The sequence below is a fragment of the Vicugna pacos genome, chromosome 6 (genome assembly GCF_048564905.1).
Source record: "Vicugna pacos chromosome 6, VicPac4, whole genome shotgun sequence".
Taxonomy (NCBI): domain Eukaryota; kingdom Metazoa; phylum Chordata; class Mammalia; order Artiodactyla; family Camelidae; genus Vicugna; species Vicugna pacos.
Window position 1 is genome coordinate 68,813,870 of NC_132992.1, and position 21,994 is coordinate 68,835,863.

General features: G+C 37.2%; 1 protein-coding gene across 14 annotated transcripts in view; it reads left to right on the forward strand.

Moving 5' to 3' along the window:
- The window catches only part of SIPA1L1 (signal induced proliferation associated 1 like 1), a 339,090-nt gene that overhangs the window by 126,370 nt on the left and 190,726 nt on the right, over window positions 1-21,994 (forward strand). For 3 of the 14 annotated variants that reach the window (XM_072963345.1, XM_072963346.1, XM_072963347.1), the window contains one exon: window positions 14,122-14,267. The exons of the other annotated variants lie outside the window; for them this stretch is intronic. The gene's annotated coding sequence lies outside the window, so the exon portion shown is untranslated. The remainder of the gene's footprint in view (window positions 1-14,121; window positions 14,268-21,994) is intronic. 14 annotated transcript variants of the gene reach the window in all.

A 21,994-nucleotide genomic window follows, 5' to 3' on the forward strand; every position in this document is an offset into this window, starting at 1 on the left:
GGCACAAAATTTGAAAGAAAACTTTCTTCATTGTCAGTAAGACTGTTTCGGTCAGGATTGCTCTGTGAACTTTCCGAAGAGAAGTGTACTGTGGGGACCCTTACAAATAGGTTTTTGTCAGCTTCTTCTCTGGGACAATATTCATGTACTCCACACTGTGTCGCAAATATACTCCATTCCTTCATTTGGCTGTGCTGTGCAATCGGAAATTGGTTTTCCCCAATCATCTCAATGCGAAGAATGGCCTGCTTTTATTAGCTATGTGAAGAAGTGAATTCCAGGGACCCTCAGCTGCAGGACGGCTCTCTCTTCACAGCTGCTGCTCTTCCTTTGTAGAGGATGCCAGTTGCTAAGAGAAGGCTTTGTCTGTTGCGTATAAAATGAACTTTGTTTGGACCTCCCTCAAGCAACTTCCAGTGTGTCAGAGTCCAGCTGGACATTCCTCACCAGATGATAATTTCAGTGCAGGTCAAATTTAGAGCCCAACATATAGTAGTTTAAAAATAGACACTGCCTTTAGAAGGCTGACCTCTGGGCCGTTTGGGGCTTGGGGACCTGATGCCCCATTTCTTGGGATTCACACAGCTGTTTTAGACTCTGAAGGCAGTGCACATTTAGGCAGATGGTACCTGGGTCCTTGTAACTTGGAACCCCAGTCTTCTTGCCACACGCTGGTTTCTTCCGTCCATACACATTACTCCCAGTAAATTCACGACAGGACAAGCTGCCTGTGTATCATAGAGGAGAATCAGATTCCTGTCAGTTGTGTTGGGTGTTTTCCAATTGGACAAGGAAAGGCTTGAGAACACAAAATCTAACAGGTTAGTTTTAAGGTACTAAGATTCATTGTCTGATATGGTCTTCAGTTTTATGTAGATGAGTCAGAAATTTCCCTCGGGGGACAGAGTAACCGTCGGTAATCCTAACGATGAGCGAGATACGACTCCTGTCAGCTCTCACTGGGGCTGGAAGGCAGTTTATCAAATGATACGTACCGTCACATTTGTGATATGCAAGCAGATTATTGGTTATCGAAATAATGGCGTAATTCTTCCCTGTCTCATTCATCACACCCAGGTCTAAGGTTTACGTAGAGTGTGTTCAGAAAGAAGTTAATCGGGTAAGGCTGGGGTTGGGAAGGAGTTATCGTTAGCTTTTTTAATGATCAGAGAAACAAACGTATTAAGCTTGCATGGATATGTTTGTAAGGCCTAATTCTCAATAATTGCCGTTTGTCCAAAACGGAAACAAAATGGTCAGCTTGAGGTTTTAACTATTTGAATTATTTAGACTTCATTAAAAAAAAAAAAACCATTAAGGGCAAATTTTTTTCTTCATGATTTAAAAAGGTAAAATTTTTTTTTAATGCAGCTGAATGGTTATCAGTTTTACTGACACCTTTGTGTGATAAGATTACTTTGTTTGGACCTCCCTCAAGCAACTAAAGTAAGAGTCCAACTGGACAATACTCACCAGACAGTCATTTAAATGTTCCTCTGAGGCTGATACCTTTAACAATTAGTGTTTAACGTTTCTTTTTGGTACCTTTAGCAGTACAAAATTATATATTATTTTGTGACCCACTTGTGTTAGTAATACTGTTTTTTACGTCAAAAGAAATATTTTTGAAAAAGAGAAAATACAGAGGTTTTTGCTTGCTTTTTGCTTATAAAAGATCAGAATATATTATATATACTCTGTGTGTACACACACATGTACAGTCCGTGTTATTGTAGTAATTGCTGTGCTTCCAACAGAGGGCTGCTGTGAATTTTTTGGCATTGCACAAGTGACGTTTGTGAGTCTCTAATATTACCATGATACTAGCTAGGATAGATGTGTCATACAGTGACATTGTTTGACACCTTTGTCGAGGTATTTGTAATTTTTTCTTTGCTGTGTACCTATTTGGGCAAAAGTGAAACACTTACCCGCTATAGTCATTTTTCATCATAACATAAAAGCTGAAACTAAGAAAAGTAGACTACCCCTCAAATAGGGAACCTTAGGTTATGAGTAGCTGCCTAATGATGTGTATATATTATGGAGAGCATTTTCGAGGTTAATAGGGATCAAGATGTCTGTTTCTATTACTAGGAAGTTTGTTCATTTAAACTAGTAATAATATTTATACTGTCTTATATTTTAATAATACACTGAGTGCTTAAGTAATAAACATTCTTTATGATCCTCAGAATTATCCTTTCAAATAGACAGGATGTCCACATTTAAAAATAAAAAGAAACCAAATCCACATATTAGATACATTTCTAACCGATGGGAAAGGAAGTGTCAACTCCAAGTAGATTTTCAGCTGTCTCTTCATCAGTCTGGATTTTGTTTTCCTAGTAAAGTCTTCATTACAACAGAAAGTAAAGCAAAACTAAATGTGGCTCTTGGAAACTCAGCTATCTTTGGGAGCAGTTCTCTGAAGTTTAAATTACAGTTGTTCCCCTTGGTGGTGATCATAATTCAGTTGCTTTTTTCCTTGAGTACCTTCTTTGTGTCAGGCATCATCCTACCAGCCTTCAGGGACATTGTATTTCCCCTAAACTGACACCATAGCTGTCTTCATGGCACTTAGGGCTTAGTGGAAGAGACATGAACAAATATTCTGGTCACACAAGTAGATATGTATATATAAACTAGTGAGTGCTCTGGAATCAGTATACTCATGTGTTTCCATTAGTGTAAAGGAGCAACCTGGTGTTTCATTTAAACACACACACACACACACACACACACACACACACACACACACACTTGAGAAGCAAGAGGTGGGGTTTGAGGGCTACATTTTCAGCAAATTATACATGAAAGCAAATTATTGGGGGGAAAATGTGGAAAAAAGAAATCAAATTATTTGAAAATATGAAAAGGTCCCTGATAATCTTCACTTAGTTCAGGGTGTGTATGGGGTGAAGGTGGGAGAGGACGAGGCAGGGATAATGAGAGAAGCCCTCCTGAGAAAGATGAGTGGAGACTCTCCACACTGGGACTTGGGACGCAGGAAAATATTTCAGACAGACCCCCACTCCTGACAGGAAAGCTGAGTGTGTTTGTCAGCCTTACAGACTGGTGTGGCTGGAGCATCGTCACTGGGGACATGGTGCCTTCAACACTGGAAAGATTGACTTTCAGACCATGTCAAGGACTTTTACTTTTGTGCCCCAGTGTAATGAGAAGCCATCGAATGGCTTCAGATGAGGATGCATAATGTTTTTGCAAAGACCACCTGGTCGCTGTGTTGAGAGCGTATTAGAAGGTGGTGAGAGTGGAGACAAGGAGATAGTGAAGTTAGGCCATTTCTTACTGATACTATCCTGGGACGTAAAGGGGTGGACTGCTTTTATTTGTTTTTCCACAAACTAGAGCTGGAATTTTTAGTTTTTGCATTTTGGATGACCTTTAGTACTCTTTCTGAGGAGAGCGTGGGCTCTCCTTGAGATCCTGCGGTTTGGTCTTATTCCCTGCCATGTGCCTGTAACCTTGAGCAGAGCTCGACGCAGAGAAAGTGCTCAATAAATATTTCTGAGCTGACCGATTGGATTGATGGCCTGAGAAAAATGCACTTCTGTTTTCTGCTCATCCAGGTCTGTCAGCACCTCACCTCTGCCACCGGGCGGTCAGACAGTATTTAAACCCGTCCATTTGGAGACAGGCCGTTGCAGCCAGGTCCATGCAGATTCCTGTCCTTGACAACAAGCCCTTTGTTTGGATACTTGGGGAATTACTGGCTACTTCCAGGGCTGAAAATACAAAGAAGTGGTATATTAGCTTCATTTTTTGTGTTAGCAGCCTGATGACACAGCTACAAAAAGGACTTTGGCAGTAAGGAGCAACTGTGGATTGCTAAAAGCTTCAGGGGAGGTCAGGCATGCCAGAATATAGGAACATGGCGTTGGTTTTATTAGTCCAGAAGTTTTAAATTTCAGGATAATCATGCTTTTCCAACTGTCTAAAGGATCAACTTGATGTTTTATTTAAAAAAAAAGAAGATATTATAAAGCCTATATAATTTTATTCCTTCAAGGATTAAGATAAAATTAAAATGTATCAACACTTGGAAAATGTATCAGGTATTTTAAGATGAATAAATTCTAGTTCAGCAAGTTATTTTCTTTTGTTAGTCTTTAAATGGACATATTTAGTGCCTTGTTTGTGTTTGTTAATTCCATTGAAGAACTTTCGTACTCCTGATTACTGATAATTTAGACAAACCACGCTAAGGAAAACTCCAAGGTTTAATATTTACCGCACAAAGAGCACATTGGTTCTTGGTTTTAAATGTGAGTTGTCCGGTTGGGTACTATGTGTGTGTGGGTATTGAAAATCTAGAAAATTGAGGCTTGGAAAGCTATTAGTTTCGTCTTCCTTTCTCATTTGGATACCTTTAAATTTTTGTTTGGTTGTTTTTTTGCCTTGTTTGATTAGCTAGAACCTCCAGGAGAATGTTTAATAGAAATGGTGAGAGTGAACATCCTTATCTTGTTTCTGATGTCGGAGGAATGCTGTCTGTCTTACACCATTAAGTGCGATGTGTTAGCTGTAGGTTTTGAACAAATACCTTCAAGGGTTGAAGATATTCCCTTCTGTTCTGAGTTTGCTGAGTTTTTTGTTTTTCAAAATCATGAGTGGATGTTGTATATATTAATATGATCATGTGGCTTTTTGTCCTTTACTATATTAATATATTGTAGTAAATGAATTAGTTTTCACATGTTATATTATGTTACTTGATTTTCAGATGTTAAATCAAACTTGCATTCCTGAGATGAATTCCATTTGGTGACAGTATCTGATCTTTTTTAGGGGTTGCTGGATTTGGTTTACTAGTTGAATTTTGTGTGTGTATGTATTCACGAGGGATGTCGATCTGTTGTTTTCTGTTTTTTTTTTTTGATGTCTTTGGCTTTGGTATCAGGGTAGTGTTGAATTCGTAGAATCAGTTGGGAAGTGTTCCCTCTGTCTTCTAGAAGAGTTGGTGAAGAACTGGCATTGTTCTTTAAATACGTGGTGGAATTCAGCAGTGACGCCATCTGGGCCTGGAATTTTCTTTGTGGGAAGACTGTTAATTACTAATTGACTTTCTTGTTACCGGTCTGTTCAGATTTTCTGTCTCTTCTTGAATCAGTTTTCATAATTTCTATCTTTCTAGGAATTTGTCTTATCTAGATTGTCTAATTTGGTGGTACACAGTTTTTCATAATATCCCCTTATAATCCTTTTCTATAGGGTCAATAGTGATGCCTCCTCTTTCCTTCCTGATTTTGGTAATCGGTGTCTTTTTCAATTTTTCTTGGTCAGTTTAAGTAAAAGTTGGTTAATTTTATTGACCTTTTAAAAGAATCAACTCCGGTTTCATTGTTCTTTCTTCTCTATTGTTTTTCTGTTTTCAGTTTCATTGATTTTTGCTCTAAACTTAAATTTCCTTCCTTTTTTTTTTTGCTTTGGGTTTTGTTTGCCCTTTATCTAGTTCAAAGTGGAAACGAATTGAAAATTTTATTTTCTAACATGGGCTTAAGTTTAAAGCTATAAAATTCTCCCTAACAACTGATTTAGCTACATCTTATAAATGTTCACATTTTTTTGTGCTTGTTTTCGTTCAGTTCAAAATATTTCTTAATTTTGCTTGAGTTTTTTTTCTTCAACTGAGGGATCGTTTAGAAATTATTGTTTAATTTCTAAGTATTTGGAGATTTCCTAAGTTTCTTTTGGTTGTGATTTAATTCTTTGGAGTCCCAAACATATTTTGTATTATTTCAGTCTTAAAATTTATTGAGATATGTTTTGTGACATTGCAAATGGTCTATCTTGAGCCTTGAAAAGAATGTGTATTCTACTGTTGTTAGAGTATTCTGTCAATGCCAGTATGGTGAATCGTACTGTTCAAGTATTTATACCTTTTGTGATTTTTTTTGTCTAGTTGTTCTGTCGTTTATTTAGAGTGTTGAAGTCTCTGATTGTTGTTGAACGGTCTGTTTCTCCTTTCTGTTCTGTCCATTTTGTTTCATTTGTTTTGGGGCTCTGTTGTTAGACGGCATATGCATTTATAACTATTCTGTCTCCCTGGTTCAGTAACCCTTTTATTATTATAAACTGTCCCTCTTTTTCTCTAGTAATAGTTTCGTCATAAAGTCCACTTTGCCTAATAATAGTACAGCTGCTCCAGTTTTCTTATGATTACTGCTTATGGTATATGTTTTTTCTTTTTTTGAAGGCTGTTAGAATTAGTCATATGTCAATATGAGAATGTTGCAACTAATCCTTTCTTCAAATCTGCTACTTTTCATAGCATTTTATTCATATACTTGATAGTGAGTTAAAGTAAAAGGAGGACCCTCTTGAAATTATCACACACTTTTAAACACGTATGTGTACAGTGCTGGAAATTTTAACGCATAGTTAAATCCCCATAACCTCCATCCCCATCCAGATTCAGAACAGTTTCGTAACCCCACAGCTCTCCTGCTGTCCCTTCTGTCGTCACCTCATCCCACTCAAATCCTCTGGCAATCACTGATCTGTACTCCAGTCCTAGAGTTTTGGTTTTTTTGAGAATGTCATTTAACTTCATAAATTAGAATGTCATATAAAGAAAATGTCATTTAACTTCATAAATTAGAATGTCATGTACAGTAGTTAACTTTCTAAGATTAGCATGCCTTTGAGATTCATCCGAGTCACTGCATGAATCAGTAGTTCCTTGCTTTTTGGTGATGAGTGGGTCCACCAGTTCGTTTATCCATTCATCCACTGAAGGACACTTGGGTTGTCTCCAGTTTGGATAATTATCAGTAGAGCTGCTGTACACATGTGTCTTTAGGTTTTTCTGTTAATGTAAGTTTTCATTTTTCTTGGGTAGAGACCCAGCCATGTGATTTCTGGATCATAGGATAAGTTTCTGTCTAACTTTCAAAGAAACTGCCAAACTGCTTTCAAGAGTGGCTGCACCATTTTGCATTCCCCCCAGCAGTGTTGAGAGTTCTCCTTGCCTCCTGTCCTGGCCACTACTTACTGCCAGTGTTTTTCACTTTAGCTGTCCTGACAGGTGTGTAGCAGTACCTACCTTGTCATGGTTCTAACTTGCACTTCCCTAATGGCGAATTATTTTAAACATTTTTTTCTGTATTTGCCATCTTTATATCCTCTTGGTGAAACGTCCTGTTGAAGCTTTTGATTTTCTATGTGAAGGATTCCTGAGAAAAATTATTTGAGGTACACTGACTATGATCTTTTCTCGATAATGGAGGTCACCGTTCTGAGCTATAATTACAAGATGGGCTTGGAATTCCTGGGAAGCTCTTGAGGACTGTTGAGCGGTGTTACACGACCTAACGTCTCTTTGGGGCTTTACTTCTCTGCTGTTGCTGCACCTGATTCTGGCGGCAGCCCCTCTCCCGTCCCTTTTCTGGTTACTGCTTTTACAAAATGATCCTGAATAAGCCTGCTAGAATTGCGTTCGAAGGAGACGAGCGGAGTGCCTCTCAGTAAATGCTGCAGGAGCTCTTCTCTAAGTAAAGGGCGTAAACTCTGCAACGTCTGTTCCAGTGCTTTCCAAACGGGCCATGAAACCGAGATGAGGGGTTTGTGAATGTGACTCGGTACTTGCTCCACGTGTTGTTTATAGGCTGAATAAACAATATAACTCACAATATCGATTCTCCTGTTTTGCAGAAGTCATGTAGATACTGCTGGGCAACTCTGAATTTATTATAATCCACCCCCCACCCCAGTGTAGTTTCTCTGCTATCTCTTTTGCTTCTTTCCTTTTTATTGGCCATTGTGGGGTGAGTAGAAGTTGCAGTTGGATCTTTCCCAATAAGCTAGACATTGATGCTTATGTCAGGACAGGATGATGAAGTATGATTTTTTGGTTTGTGCAGTTTAACCAAAAGTGAGTGGTTAATCAACTTTTTTTTTTTTTACAAGACTTTTTGATGATGCAGTCTGGCATATTTCTGTTGAAAGACTTCTTGTGAAAGGATACTGATAAGCTCTTCGAATTCTTCAAAGGAGAGGGCCTATATGAATTGTTATGAACACCAACCAAAGCTAAACTAAAAAGTATATTCTTTGAGTAAGTGTTGCATAAATGAGCTGTTTATGTCACGGGCTCCAGGGCTGATTCTTTTCCCATATTCATCATGTCATTTTGGTGCATTCATTATAAATAGAAGGTGATTAGTGGCTTGGTGGTTCAATACAAAGATTATAAAAATAGAAAAAGAAACTGTTCCTATACATGTACTTTATATAAGCACAACGTCTGCTTGTATATGCTTGATCAGATTCTTACGTAAGTCTCTAAAGTACTTTCTTGCTTTGCATGCTTCATACTGTCAAGCAAGTTCTTGTCCAAAGAATATGCAATTATATCATAATATGATAATTTGTTATGCAGTTATCATATCTTAAATTATCAACCTAACAGCTTTATTTTCCTCAGTTATTTTTGGTTCTCATTTCAAGATATGAAAATAGTAATTCCTTCTGTGTTAATAGAGATTATCTGGGCAAAAATACAAAAAAGTTGTCGATGTCCTAAATTATCAGCATCCTCACTTTAATTATGAGTTATTTGGGGATGTAATTTATTTGGGGGGCTCTTTTAATCACTTTTACTTAGATCCCCAAATTTCTTCATGATTTTCAAGTGAAATCTGTCTTTCCGAACCATTGCTCAAAATTATTTGAATAAGAGTAGAAACTTAAAATGTTATTGACTGGGATGTACGTCATTAATATGAGATGTGTCCCGCCAGAAACCAGGGATCTGGTTCCTAATCATTTCACACTAAGAATGATCCTAAAAATTTTTTTTATTGGATAGTTATCTATACTGAGTTTGTGACAAATTAAAATCTTTGCATAAGCTTATTTAAAATGATTAACAAACAGGCCAATATGTTAATTGAAAGTAGTCTAAATGTTCCTATTTTTACATTTGGGGAGTAGTATTTGCATTCCATTGAAATCAATCATAAAGGAAGAAATTGACAAATTGAACTACATTAAAAATTAAGAATTTCTCTTTATTGAAAAACATTGTTAAGAGAGTGAAAAGACAAGCCACACAATGAAGTGGAGATCTTTGCGATATACTATGTACATGTCCAACAGAGCACTCATATCCACATTATGTAAAAAACTATCGATCAGTAGAAGCCAGACCCTCCGTTCCCTCTTACCTTCCCCCTTGGCCAAAGGCATGAGACTTGAATACACAGTTCACAAAAGAAGATACTCCACTGGCCAATAAGCCTTTTGAAAGGCTCTCGAAATCATGTCTTATAAGGAAAATGGAAATTAAAAACATAATAGTGTACTATTATATTCTCACCAGGATGACAAATGAAAAAGACTGGTAAGTCTAGGTGTGGAGCAGCTGGAACTCATGCACGCTGCTGGTGGGAGTGTAAATTCGTACCACCTTTGATCCAGCAGTTTCACTCCCAGGCATGTACAGACCCAACAGAAACACACGCACCTGTGCCCCCGAAGAGCATGGCCAGAAATACTCATAACAGCGTTATTTGAACTCATGCCAAACTAGAAAAAATTGAAGTGTTCCTCAGTAGTAAATGGAGAAGTATGTTGTGGAATGTTCATGGAACAGTACTTAACACTTCCTGTTACAACGTAGGTTCACAAACGTTGAGGGAAAGGCAGTATGCTCTGTGACTTCATTAAAATAAATTGCTTTCCAACCTCATACTTCTCTTTGTGTTATAAAATGTCCTGTTCAAAAACAGGCAGAATCAATCTCTGTGGTGCTTGAAGTCATAATGGTTACTGGCTTTTGAAGTTACTGAGGACCTCTTTGAAGGTGGCTTTTGAGGGGCTGGTAATGATCATACCTGGCTGAGTGGTACTTACATAGGTGGTTTTTCTTTGTGAAAACTCTTAAAAGATGTACACGTAGGATTTACATACTTCCATGTATATTTCAATTTTTATGACAGTCTACTTTTAAAAATCCATTGAACCTAACTTTTCCTTTTCTTCTACCTACTACATCCTGAAATGGGAACTAGGAACTAGAATTCTTTAGAGTGAGCCGTAATAGTTCTTAAAAATCCTTTTACCTTCAAGGGCTGATGCTTTTCTTTGCCAGCTTTGGTTTTACTACTGTTAAGGATAGTAGTAAAGGGTCTTTGTACTCTTTGTGAAATTTAAATAGTTTGAAGGGTCAGAAACAAAATTTCTTGGTTATTAGGTTAGGAATAAACTAGAGTGAGTTTATTAGATATGAAAACCTGTCAGAGTTTAATAAAAAATTTTACAGAGAACTAAAAGTGCTGCTAAGGTCTTACTACTAGTGATCCTGTTAGTCCAGAAACATCTCTGTTGGTCCAGCAAAAATATTTTTCACTGTCAGTAATGGAAATCTGGTTACGGTCTAATGTACCTCTTAGTTAACAGTGTGTTTTTCTCATCCTTACGTTCTCATAAAACTCTTCTAATACTTACCGTCCTCTGCCACATGTTACAGGTCTTTCTGTTTCTCTCCCCTGTATGCTGTAGTTTTCTTGAGGCAGGAACTGTTTATTTCTCCCAACATAATGCATTGCTTATATTAAATAGTCAGAAAATGCTGATTGCCTTCACATTTTATAGAAGAATAAGATACTAGAAGTTTTGAATTCTACTGCATATTCCCCTTTTCTCTTATTTCAGATGAAATTAGTTGCAATTTCTTGCATGATGATGATGTAACATCTTTCCTGGTTGGTGCTCTTGAAATTTCATAGCCATCATAACCTCTGACCTCCATTGAAAAAAAGTGCTTATTAGTAGGTATCAGCATGATGAATTTTGCCAGTGTTTAGCCACAAACAGTGTAAATAATATTTTTAAATTGGATTTGGCGTTGCTACGTTTGATAGTATAGCTCATTTTATCCTAAGAACCATGCTATTTGAAAATGCTTGGAAAGTTACAGAGTTCGTGTAACTAGAAGTTCGTGAAGGAATTTTCTGGCATGGTACCTATTTTGGCTTCGATACAGAGCCCATGTTGATATTCAGAATCACTTTAAAATGTTTTATGAGTAAACTGATTATGCTTAAGAAACATTTTAAGATGCTGACTTCATTGATTTGATTATCTTACACATTTCTAATAGAATAGGCAAGGATAAGATTAATCTATTAGCTGGCAAGTTTGGTTTCCTTTTAAAATGTTAAAAAATTTGTAGTGCATGCCAGTTTGGAGTGGCTCATTGTTGCCATTAGAGTAATTGCCAGAGAAGCTTGATGCTGTAAATGTTTCAAGAACTTTTATCTTTACATATTTGTTAAGGTTAAAACACCAGTGAACTGACCAGTTAAAATTGTTGATACGCATATATATACTTGTTTATTTTAGCAAAGTCTTTATTTTAGAATAATTTTAGATTTGCAGAAAAGTTGAAGAGATGGGAATATGTATTTTAAAATGCCTAATTGCTAGGCCCTTTAATTAGCATGTCTGTTAAAAATTTAAGAGTTTTAGTAAAATGTTCTTGCCTCTGATTTTTGTTCAATAGGAGAGTATTTTGTTTTAACATACTATGTTTAAGTTTAAGTGAAAGTATGCTCTTTCAGTTGTCCTTTTGCCTTAAATGTCACTTTTCCTGTGTAAAATGGCTATCAGTTACCTGGAGAGCTGTGAAACATAAATGTGTATATATGTGATTTATGTTCTCCCTTTATGAGCTTGGATAAACTTTACTGAATCAGGACCATGGGGATCATTTAATTATAGAAGCAGAAATCTGCCTGGTGAAATGTTCACAATTTTATATTTTTATAAAGTTAAAAAAGTAGTTTAAAGTTGCATATGCCAAGCTTCTCTCCCCCTCTCCTCTTTTCTGCTGTAGTTATGTAATAATGCCAGGGAGTAATTGGTAAGGACAGATACTGCATTTTACTTAAGTTAAGATGCCTTTAATTGTAAGATACATCATTATTCTGTGTTCCATTAAGGAAGAGACCATAGCTTTTTGAACTATGTCACAATGCTAAGATGCCATTGACTATAAGATGCATCTTTATTTCATGATGTTAAATGGAAGGAAAATGTGAATTTTAGATTGATGCAAAACGCTCATCACGCGAACAGAGTTATTTTATTTGGAGTTTAACTTAGGATCTCTAGCTTTTTTAGAAGTCAGTGTATCACTTACTTGCATCATGTTGCTTGCATTTATGCTAAAATACACTTGGCGACATGTTCTAAGCAGTGCCTCTTATTTTAAGAAGGTATCAAAATTTTCATTGAAGTACTTTTTCTTAAGACAAATTAGAGTGCTTTTCAAGGACGGAATAAAAAGCCACATTCCGCTCCATATGAGTGCTTGTGCTGTGGCCTCCAGAGCTGTTTCCCAGTGTTCCTTCTCTTCAGAATTTTCAATTCTCTTTACTGGTTACTCGCTCTCCTTCTAGTTTATAGCCTAAAAGATCGTTCTCAAGCCTAGTCCTTCCCCAGGCTGCTGTCACCTTTCTTTTCTCCAGGAACTTACTACCTGTTTCTCCTTTCTCAGCATGGCCTGAGTCACACACTCCCTCACCTCTGTTACTAATGACAGTTCTCTGCGTAAGGTTTACGTCTCTACCATTTTGTTGAAGCTGTTCTTTCAGAGGCTTCTGGAAGCTTCCTAATTTTCTAAGTCTGTTTCCCTCTTTGAAGTTCATTTGTTACAATTCATCTTTACTGCTCTTCCCATCTATATCCTCCCTCCTTAGAACTATGGCTACAGTTTTTGTCTCTGTGCCACGTTTATAGAATCGCAATGCTGGACTTTCTTCCTATTTCCTCTGCTCTTTATTGTTAAAAGACTATGGAAACATTCCAAAAAAATTTCTGTTGTCGGACAGTTGACTTGTTTCCAGATTCTTTATCTGTTTTGTTTAAAAACCATTGTAGTAGAGTGTATGTTCATCCAGACCCATTTCGAAGAGCGCCATTGGTTACTTAGCCATCAATTACAAGGGTTATGAGCCTTTTGCTGAACGTTACCTACTTTTATAGGTGACACCCCAATTTACAGGGCCATAAGGATTTTGAATACGGGCTTATTAGTGTCAAACATACGAAAATTATTTTGTTAATTTAATAGCTGTAAATGGACAAAATACAACTTTGCTAATTTAATAGTTCTAAAATGATGGCTACTTCATTTTTGCTTTAATGATTATTTCTTGATTATTAGTGAGGATGGGCATTTTCACATCTACTTTATATTGTTTCTATTTCCTTATGAATTCTACCCCTCTGCTTTATCCCACTCATCTATGTAGTAATCCAGTATGAAAGCTATTATAGAAAAACCTGTCTTAGATTCAGGATTTCTAAATTACCCTCTTTTTAAGCCAAATTTGCAGAGATATTCCTTTTTATTCACAGTCTGATGTCTTTTGCCAATGTGCTGCTTTAAATTTATGTATATCTTTTAGTGTTAAATAGACCTTTTTCCTCTCCTCATTACATAGAAATTTGGAGGGAAAGCCTGGTAACTTACTCCTTTTGACCAGTTTCGTTATTATGATACACAAATTATTCTCTGACAATTTGTTCTTAAATTGTGCCTAATATTTTTTTCTGCCTCTGTTCTTTATTTGAAAATGCTTTTTAACGTGAAAGATAAACTTTAATTTAGATATCATATTGACAATTCTGGTGAATGAAAACTGGCTTTTAATAAGAACTTGGTATAAAATTTATATTGACAGTAATTAAAAGACACATCTTTCCATATTAGCCTTAACTAATTGATATGTAGTACAGTTTCATGGGGAGTTTAGATTTGACTTGTTTTTGTTGCTAGATAAATTACTTTACAATGCACTCTCATCTCTTTCTAGAGCCCTGGTCTCACAACTGAATTAATTTTTGCTGTGAGCTGTGCACCATCAGCTTAATTCATTTTGAACTCTTACTTAAACCTGTCACTCTTTGAACTTACCCTCCACTTACTAACCTTTCTTTTACTGACTTGAATTATAAGTATTTCCTAAAGGCCCATCCGTAGTTGCCATCTCCTTTTATACCTTCTTTTTTGTGAGCTCACCCCCTTCCATTGTAACCTACTTCAGACCCACCTTAAACCACAGCTCTGTCCCTGTCTTCTCTTACCAGCCGGAGACCCTGTCTTCAACTCGGTTCCTGATTCTGTTCTTCTACAGTAGATCCCAGGCTTCAGTGCCTCGCCAACAATGTAAATGAGCAAATACAGGCCTTTGGAGAAGAAAACAATATTTTTCTACACTAACAAAAACAGCAGGGTAAGTGGAGTGATCAGTGGCCGTTGATGTAGGCTCAGGGTCAGGAAGACCGTTGTGGGTGGTGGGAGGTGGGAGGGTGCACGTCCCATGCCGGCTGTTTGGCTCTGGCCGTTGTTGCTGTTTGGGAATGTTGGCCCAAAGTTACCAGATCTCCCAGGTTCTCAAGAGAAGCTATAAATCAGGATTTTACATGTTCAATACGCTGGACTTTCAAGGATGGATTGAATTTTTGTGAAACACGGCATGGGCCAAAGAAAAGATGCCCATGGACCAAGTTCAATGTGTAGGCTCTTAGTTTATAATCTCTTTCTGTAGAGACACTTTAAATTTTGTCCAGCATCATCCAGTTCTCCCCCATTTCCCACCCTTCCCTCTTACTTCATTGTTCATCTAATGGGAGAACCACCCACCCACTTACTTAAGCCAGGAAATTCCAGATCATCGTTGACACCTTCTTACCTTATTACTTCTTTATTTTGGAGGAGTGTTTGAGTCAAAGGAAAAGCTTTTTATGAATTAAAGGAGACTGAGACGTGTTTCTAGGCAGAAAGGAAGGGGCCAAAGGGAGAGGATAATAGACAGAGCGTAGTATGTCCACTGGGGGTGGGATCTGGGGTGTAGAATCCAACTAAGACTTCCATGATCTGATGTTGATCACCCTTCGTACTTTTATTTCCCAAGAATCTTGTTTTAACCAAAAATAATCATTTTCTCTCTCTTTTTTTTTGTGGATATCATATTTCCTTGAATTTCTTGAGGAAATTTATTATACTTTACAAGCGTGTTTATTGTTTTCTTATGTTCACTCTTTTTCCTTAGGCATTCTTGAATTTGATGCTCTTGTCCGTGTAACTGACTTTCCTAGAATGGCGATTGTGTAGGGGAGGTAACGCTTTTCTTCTACCTTCTTAAGGCCTCTGACTGTGCCTGAGAATTAAGTTCACACAAGACAGATTAACAGGAGAAAAGCATATGCTTTTTTTTTTTTTTTTTTGGTACCTGGGAACTTTGACAGGAAAATGACGACCCAAAGAACCAGTTAGGCTTAAATGTTTATATAATCAGGTTGAACAAAGAGTAGCGATTGTGGAAAAAAATAACTAAAATGTAGGGGAGGCTAAAGGAAGATAACAGGGTTATTTTCAAAAAGTTTGTACAGATTCTTCTCAGCCTCGACCCTGTCTCTGGTGATCAAAATGTTCTTTTCTTCCAGGTTCAGGGAGGGCATCTTTCACGTGGGAGTTTTTATCTCCTGTTTTCAGGAGGAAAAGAGGAGGTCAGAGTGCCTTTCTTGCACCTGTTGTTTTTAAGTGCCTTTAGCTCAAAATAGTCAGTATGCGAGATCAGCATGTTTTCGAGTAGCATGCTCTAAACCCCTTCAGTTGTCCCTCATGGATTTATGTATCGTGAATGATAGAACCAGAAGTTTGAATTCAGCGATGTTGAGACGGTCCACCTGGTAGTACCTTTAGGCTCTGATTTACAGTAACCGTGGTGGGTGGGCCAGCCATATGGGGTAGGGTGGATTTCCCCAGGAGATGTGTGGGTTCCTTGCCTTCGAAGGGCAGGTGAACTATGTTATGTTACCTGGGATGTTGTCCAGCTTCTCTAGTCCCAACGATCACTCTGGCTGTTTCTTTAGTCCCAAGGGTCAGTGTGGTCTTACTCTAGGGGCTAGTAGCTTCCCAGAGGAAAGAAGGGACTGATGCAGTTTAACGTTCTTCAATCACCTGCCTCACCATCCAACGCTTGGCTGGCACTGATTTTTCTCCCAGAATCTGCTGACACTGGTTTTTAGTTTTTCCCAGGTTCTGCTAGGAAAATTTAATTGGAAGCCCATCCTCTTATTTCTAAGGGGTTCTTGGTCTCTCAGCCTTATTGAGTTTTGTCTTCAGTCTGTTCCCATATGCTTTCTATTCCTCAGAATTTCTCACTACCCTGATCTGCTGATGTCATCTATACTGGGATTTCCCGTACTTCTGTGAAATTATTTGTAATTTTATAATTCTTGTTAAATTTTATTGAGATAGGAAAAGGGGGGAAAAAGGTAAATTTGTGGGTTAGCAGTTTGGGACTAGAAATATTTTCTTTTTATACAGTTTTGTTTTTCTATTTCTGCTTGTACCATTACCCTGTAATCTCAAATATAATATGCCGTTTGCTTTGTACGTCTGCATTGCTCATAAGGTTCTTTGGCTCAGAATATCTTTGCCCTGTTTTTCTTCTGCCTGGTAAACAGTATTAGGGAAGCACATAGCTCAGGGACTCAAATACAGGTATAGGTTCAAAATTGGGACCTAGTACCGCTTAGTAGCTGTGCATCTTGTAGATGTCTTTAGCAACCCCATCCCTCCTGAGAATTATGGATAATAATTGTATCCGTCTCTTAATATTGTTGCGAACAATCAGATAGGATAGTCTAGGTGAAACACCTGGGACGTAAGCCCTAAAAAGGTTAGACGAATACGTTCTTACCTAGACAGCTCTGCTCATTAGTGTCATTCTCTGTGTGTTTTGCCCCTTTTTCTTCCAGCCTTCCTCCCTCTTCCCCAGATCCTAGGTTAGAACTAATGCTCTTCCCACAGCATTTTGTTTCATATTGACACTGTGGCACACTCCTCATTGTCTGCTTCTGTTTCAGTTAGTTGTTAGTCATGGGGCATCTCAGCCGTTAGGAGTTGTCTTTGGGCAGGCTCCTGATGCCTTTGTTCCCCAGGTGAATTGAATTGAATTAAGGCTCTTCTTTCCTTGCATAATTTTAAATTTAAAATTCTTTGAAACTCACAGTGAGAGTCCCATTTTGCCCAATGTATCAGTTAAGGTTCTCTAGAGAAACAGAACCAAGAGGAATACACACACACACACAAACACAAACACACACTTACTCACATATAATACTTACATATAAAGAGATTAATTTTAAAGAATTGACTTCTGTAATTGTGGGGACTAGCAAGTCTGAAATCTGTAGGGCAGGCTGGCAGGCCAGAAACTCAGGCAGAAGTTAATGAAGTCTTTAATGCAGAATTGCTTCTTCTTTAGGAAACCTCGGTCTTTGGAATTAAGACCTTCAACTGATTGGATGAGGCCCACCCACATTATCAAAGCTAATCTCCTTTAATAAAGTCAACTGATAGTAGCTGTTAATCCCATCTACAATTGCCCTTCACAGCAACATCTAAATCAGTGTTTGATTAAAAAACTGCCTACTGTAGCCTAGCCAAGTTGACATATAAAACTAACCATCACACCTAGGATAGGCTTAACCAGTGTAGAAAGACACGTTGGGATTGGTTAAGCATTATATCAATACATTTTAAGCCATAGAAGCTGATGTCATGAAACATTCAATTGAATATTCATGCTTCAGTTTCTTAACAACAGTTCTGTTTTTAGTGCCAGTGGAGCATGTATGGTGATGGTGAGGTCTGTTCGTGTTTATCCAACTTGCCTGAGAATGCTCTTCTCCTCCATTTTGAGTAGTTATAAATATGACACGATTTGAGCCTGTTTCCTTCATGCTTATTTTTAGTGAAAAGATCTGTGTATTGGCTGAATTTCAAAAATTTCATGAAGAACCTGGTTATTTAGAATTCAGGCCAAATGCACAGTTGCCACGAAAGACAGAAACGCAGACACTGTCTTTTGATTATCCAGTGTGCTCAGAAGGAAAGAGTGGAGAATTTGTGTAGCCAAATTACGGCTTGATCAATTTGGTGACTGTTAGACCGATGCACTTTGTACATACCCTTGAGAATGAAAATGAATGTTTCTCCCTAACGTGTTTCTGGTGTATTCCATTGCAGTTCATTTCTTCTGCTAACTTGTATAATTACCTCTTACATAAGTAAAGATTGCCACCTCAGTTTAAAATAGAAATCTCTTCTATGGGCTACAAAATTGCTCTTTTTAAAATAGTGTTAGAAAGCGAACAAAATGAATTAGAGCTGAGTCAGCTAGAATTGTCACTTGGTGTCTCTTTGTAACTTACTGTCTGGTTTAAAAATTTTATACATGCATCCACCTATATAAAATGTGGACTGCAATATTCTGAATTCCGAACACTCTTATATAACATTTGAAAATCAAGGAAAATAGATTGTATCCTTGATGCCAGATTTCAGTTTATGACTTTTCCAGATTCTTAACACTGGTTAATCTTATAAGGTGTGAGGCACCTTTTGCTTTGAAGGTGGTTGTAAGGCTCCTGGGCACCCTGCACTCTAGCCTTGGCCAGGTCAGCTTAGCAAATGGTGTCACCAGAGCTGATTACTTACCAGAGGACCACAGATACAACTCTAAGCAGTTTTGCTCATGACTATTTTATTTTGTTTTTAATCCTGTTGTACTGATTTGAAAAGGTTTTTTTTTTTGGTAGAAAGTTATACTGTTCTAATATATATATATATATTTAAATTATTATTATAATTATTTTTAATCACAGTATGTCAATACTGGTGTACAGCACAATGTCTAATATATATATATATTTAAATTATTATTATTATTATTTTTAATCACAATATGTCAGCTTCTGGTGTACAGCACAATGTCCCAGTCACGCATATACACACATACATTTGTTTTCATATTTTTTCATTAAAGGTTATTACAAGACATTGAATATAGTTCCCTGTGCTATACAGAAGACATTTGGCTTTTTTTTTTAAATCTTTTTTTATATATAGTGGCTAACATTTGCAAATCTCAAATATATAATTTTAAGTGAATTGATAGTCTAATTGATTTACGTTCTTAGAAGCAATCTCACCTGTCTCAGTAGCTAACAAAGTAATATCTGGGGGGGGGGAATCTTTAAACAAAAATTTTGAAAAACCACAATGCAGGTGGTGCCTTGTGAAGTATTTTCAGTAGACTTTTGGAATTTAAGTACCCTCTTCTTTAAATAACTGAGATCTATGGTTTGATTTTGTTTAATCTAGTATTTGCTGTGGGCTTAATATTGTGTTCAGAGCTGTAGGAATTGTTGCAGCTGTCTCTTGGAGTACTTAATTGCCTGTGTCTTGGAAACATTCAACAAATCTGAGCACAAAACTATGGGAAGCTTTTAATGATTGTTAAAGGATACTGACCCAACCTTCAGAGAGCTTGTAATCTAATATTCAGAAACTTAGTTTATCGCTAGTTTTTTTTTTTTTTCTGAAAAAGTATTTGGGGATATTGCTCCCTTGAATTTTCCTACACTGATGCATTTAGCATCAGAGTTCACAGTTTATTGCTGCTAACAAAGCCACATTTTATTTTCCTGTTTATTATTCGACTGTGGGAATTGGAATTGTTTGCAGTTTTCTGTGGTTGTGAATAATTGTATTTGTCTCTGGGTGGCAATTCTCCTGGTGACCATCAACTCAGGAATGGAGTTGCTGGCTGGTCGGATCTGCCTGTGTGTGACTCCTTTCAAAGTGGCTCTTTCAGTGTGACTCCCACCAGAGTCTGAATGTTTTCCATTTCTCATCTTTGCCACACACTTGATTTTGACTTCTTAAATTTAGTCAAGCTGGTAGGTATAGAAAGGTGCTTTTTATTTGTAGTCCCTTATTTACTAAAGAAAGCAAGCATCATATCATATATTTAAGGAGCTTATGGATTTCCTTTCCTAGTTTTCGTCCATTTTTTCTGTTAGATTGCCAGACTTCCTTCCAAATTTATAAGAGATGTAGTCTACATACTTACATTTTGCTTCTTATATGTTTTCTAATTGGTGGTTTATCGTTTTATTTTCTTGATGGTCTCTCAATGAACAGAAGTTCTTTATCTTAACGCAGAACAAATTTATTTTTCTTTATGGTTTTTCTTTTTTTATGTTGTTAACCTATGCTGAGGCCATAAAATCTGCTTTTATTGTCTACTAAAAGTTTTATAATCTTGCCTTTTATGTACAAGTCTTCAGTTAAATGGGAAATGAATTTTATATGGGAAGTGGAATAGGGATTCGATTTGATTTTCCCCCCACGTGGATAAACATATGCGCAGGTACCATTATCAGATAATTCAGCCTTTGCACATTAACTTACAATTACCCCTGTGTTGTAATCGATAGTTGGTAGGGTAGGTCCCTCAGTACTGTCTTCTCACAGAGCAGCTTGAGTCTTCTTGGGCCTTTAACTTTTCATGTAAAATTTATATGTAATCACTTTGCTGAGTTCTTTGAAAACTCCTGTGAATGTAGATATAAATGTGCGTGTCTGTGTGTATGTATATGTGTATAAGCACATACGTATTATACAGCTGTCCCTCAGTTTCTGTGGGGATTAGTTCCAAGACCCCCACAGATACAAAATCCAAGGACGCTCAAGTCCCTGATATAAAACGGCATAGTATTTGCTTATAACCTGTACACATCCTCCCTTATACTTTGTCATCTCTAAATTACTTATAATGACCTAATGCAATGTAAATGTTACTTAAATCATTGTAAATAACATGTAAATGCCATGTAATTAGTTGCCGGTGCATGGCAAATTCACATTTTGCCTTTTGGAACGTTCTGGAATTTCCCCCCGTCGACATTTTTCCTCCACGTTTGGTTGAATCTGAGGATGTGGAACCCATGGATATGGAGAGTCCACTGTATTCCTTAGCTCTGTCACTAACAGTGCCTGTAGCCCCCAGTAGCAGTAAGCACATCGAGCACTTGCATCTTGAGTTCTTTCTTTATTTTTCTTAAATTGAAGTGTAATTAACATACAGGCACATTATTTGTTTCAAGTGTACAACATAGTGATCCCACATTTATATTCAGTGTGAGATGATCACCACAATAAGGCTGGTTACTGCCTGTCAACAGTTATTACAGTATTATTGACAACATTCCCTCTTCTATCCATTATATCCTGTGACATATTTTTCTTTATAACTGAAAGTTTGTGCCTCTTAATCCCCTTCACCTTTTTTGTCCCCTCCTCTCTGGCAACCACCAGTTTGTTCTCTGTATCTATGAATCTGTTGCTGTTTTGTTCTGTTTGTTCATTTGTTTATTTTTCAGATGCCACATATAAGTGAAATCATACGGGATTTGTCTCTTTTTTCACTGTGCATAATACTCTCTAGGTCCATCCATGTTGTCACAAATGGCAAGATTTTATTCTTGTGTGTGTGTGTATGTGTGTGTGTGTGTATGTATAGACACACCACATCTTTATCCATTCATCTGTTGACGGGCACTTAGGTTGCCTCCATATCATGGTTATTGTTAATAATGCTGCTATGAACATAGAGGTACAAATACCTTTTCAAATTAGTATATTTGTCTTCTTCAGGTAAATAAATACCCAGATGTGGAATTACTTGATCATATGGTAATTCTATGTTTAGTTTTTTTGAGGAAGCTCTATGCTGTCCTCCATAGTAACTGCACCAATTTACATTCCCGCCAACAGTGAATGAGGGTTTGTTTTTCTCCACATTCTGGCCAACACTTGTTGTCTTTTCAATAAGAGCCATTCTGACATGTGTGAGGTGATAATTCATTTTGATTTCATCTCTTCATGTGCCTGTTGACCATTTGTCTGTCTGTCTGACTTGTCTGTCTCTCTTTGGAAAAATGTTTGTTCAGGTCCTCTGCTCATTTTTATAATTGGATCGTTTGGGGGGTTTTTGCTGTTTTTGTTGTTGGATGAATTCTTTATATATCCTGGATATTAACCTCTTATCAGATATGTGATTGGCTAATGTCTTCTCCCATTCAGTTGTTGCTGATTTCATTT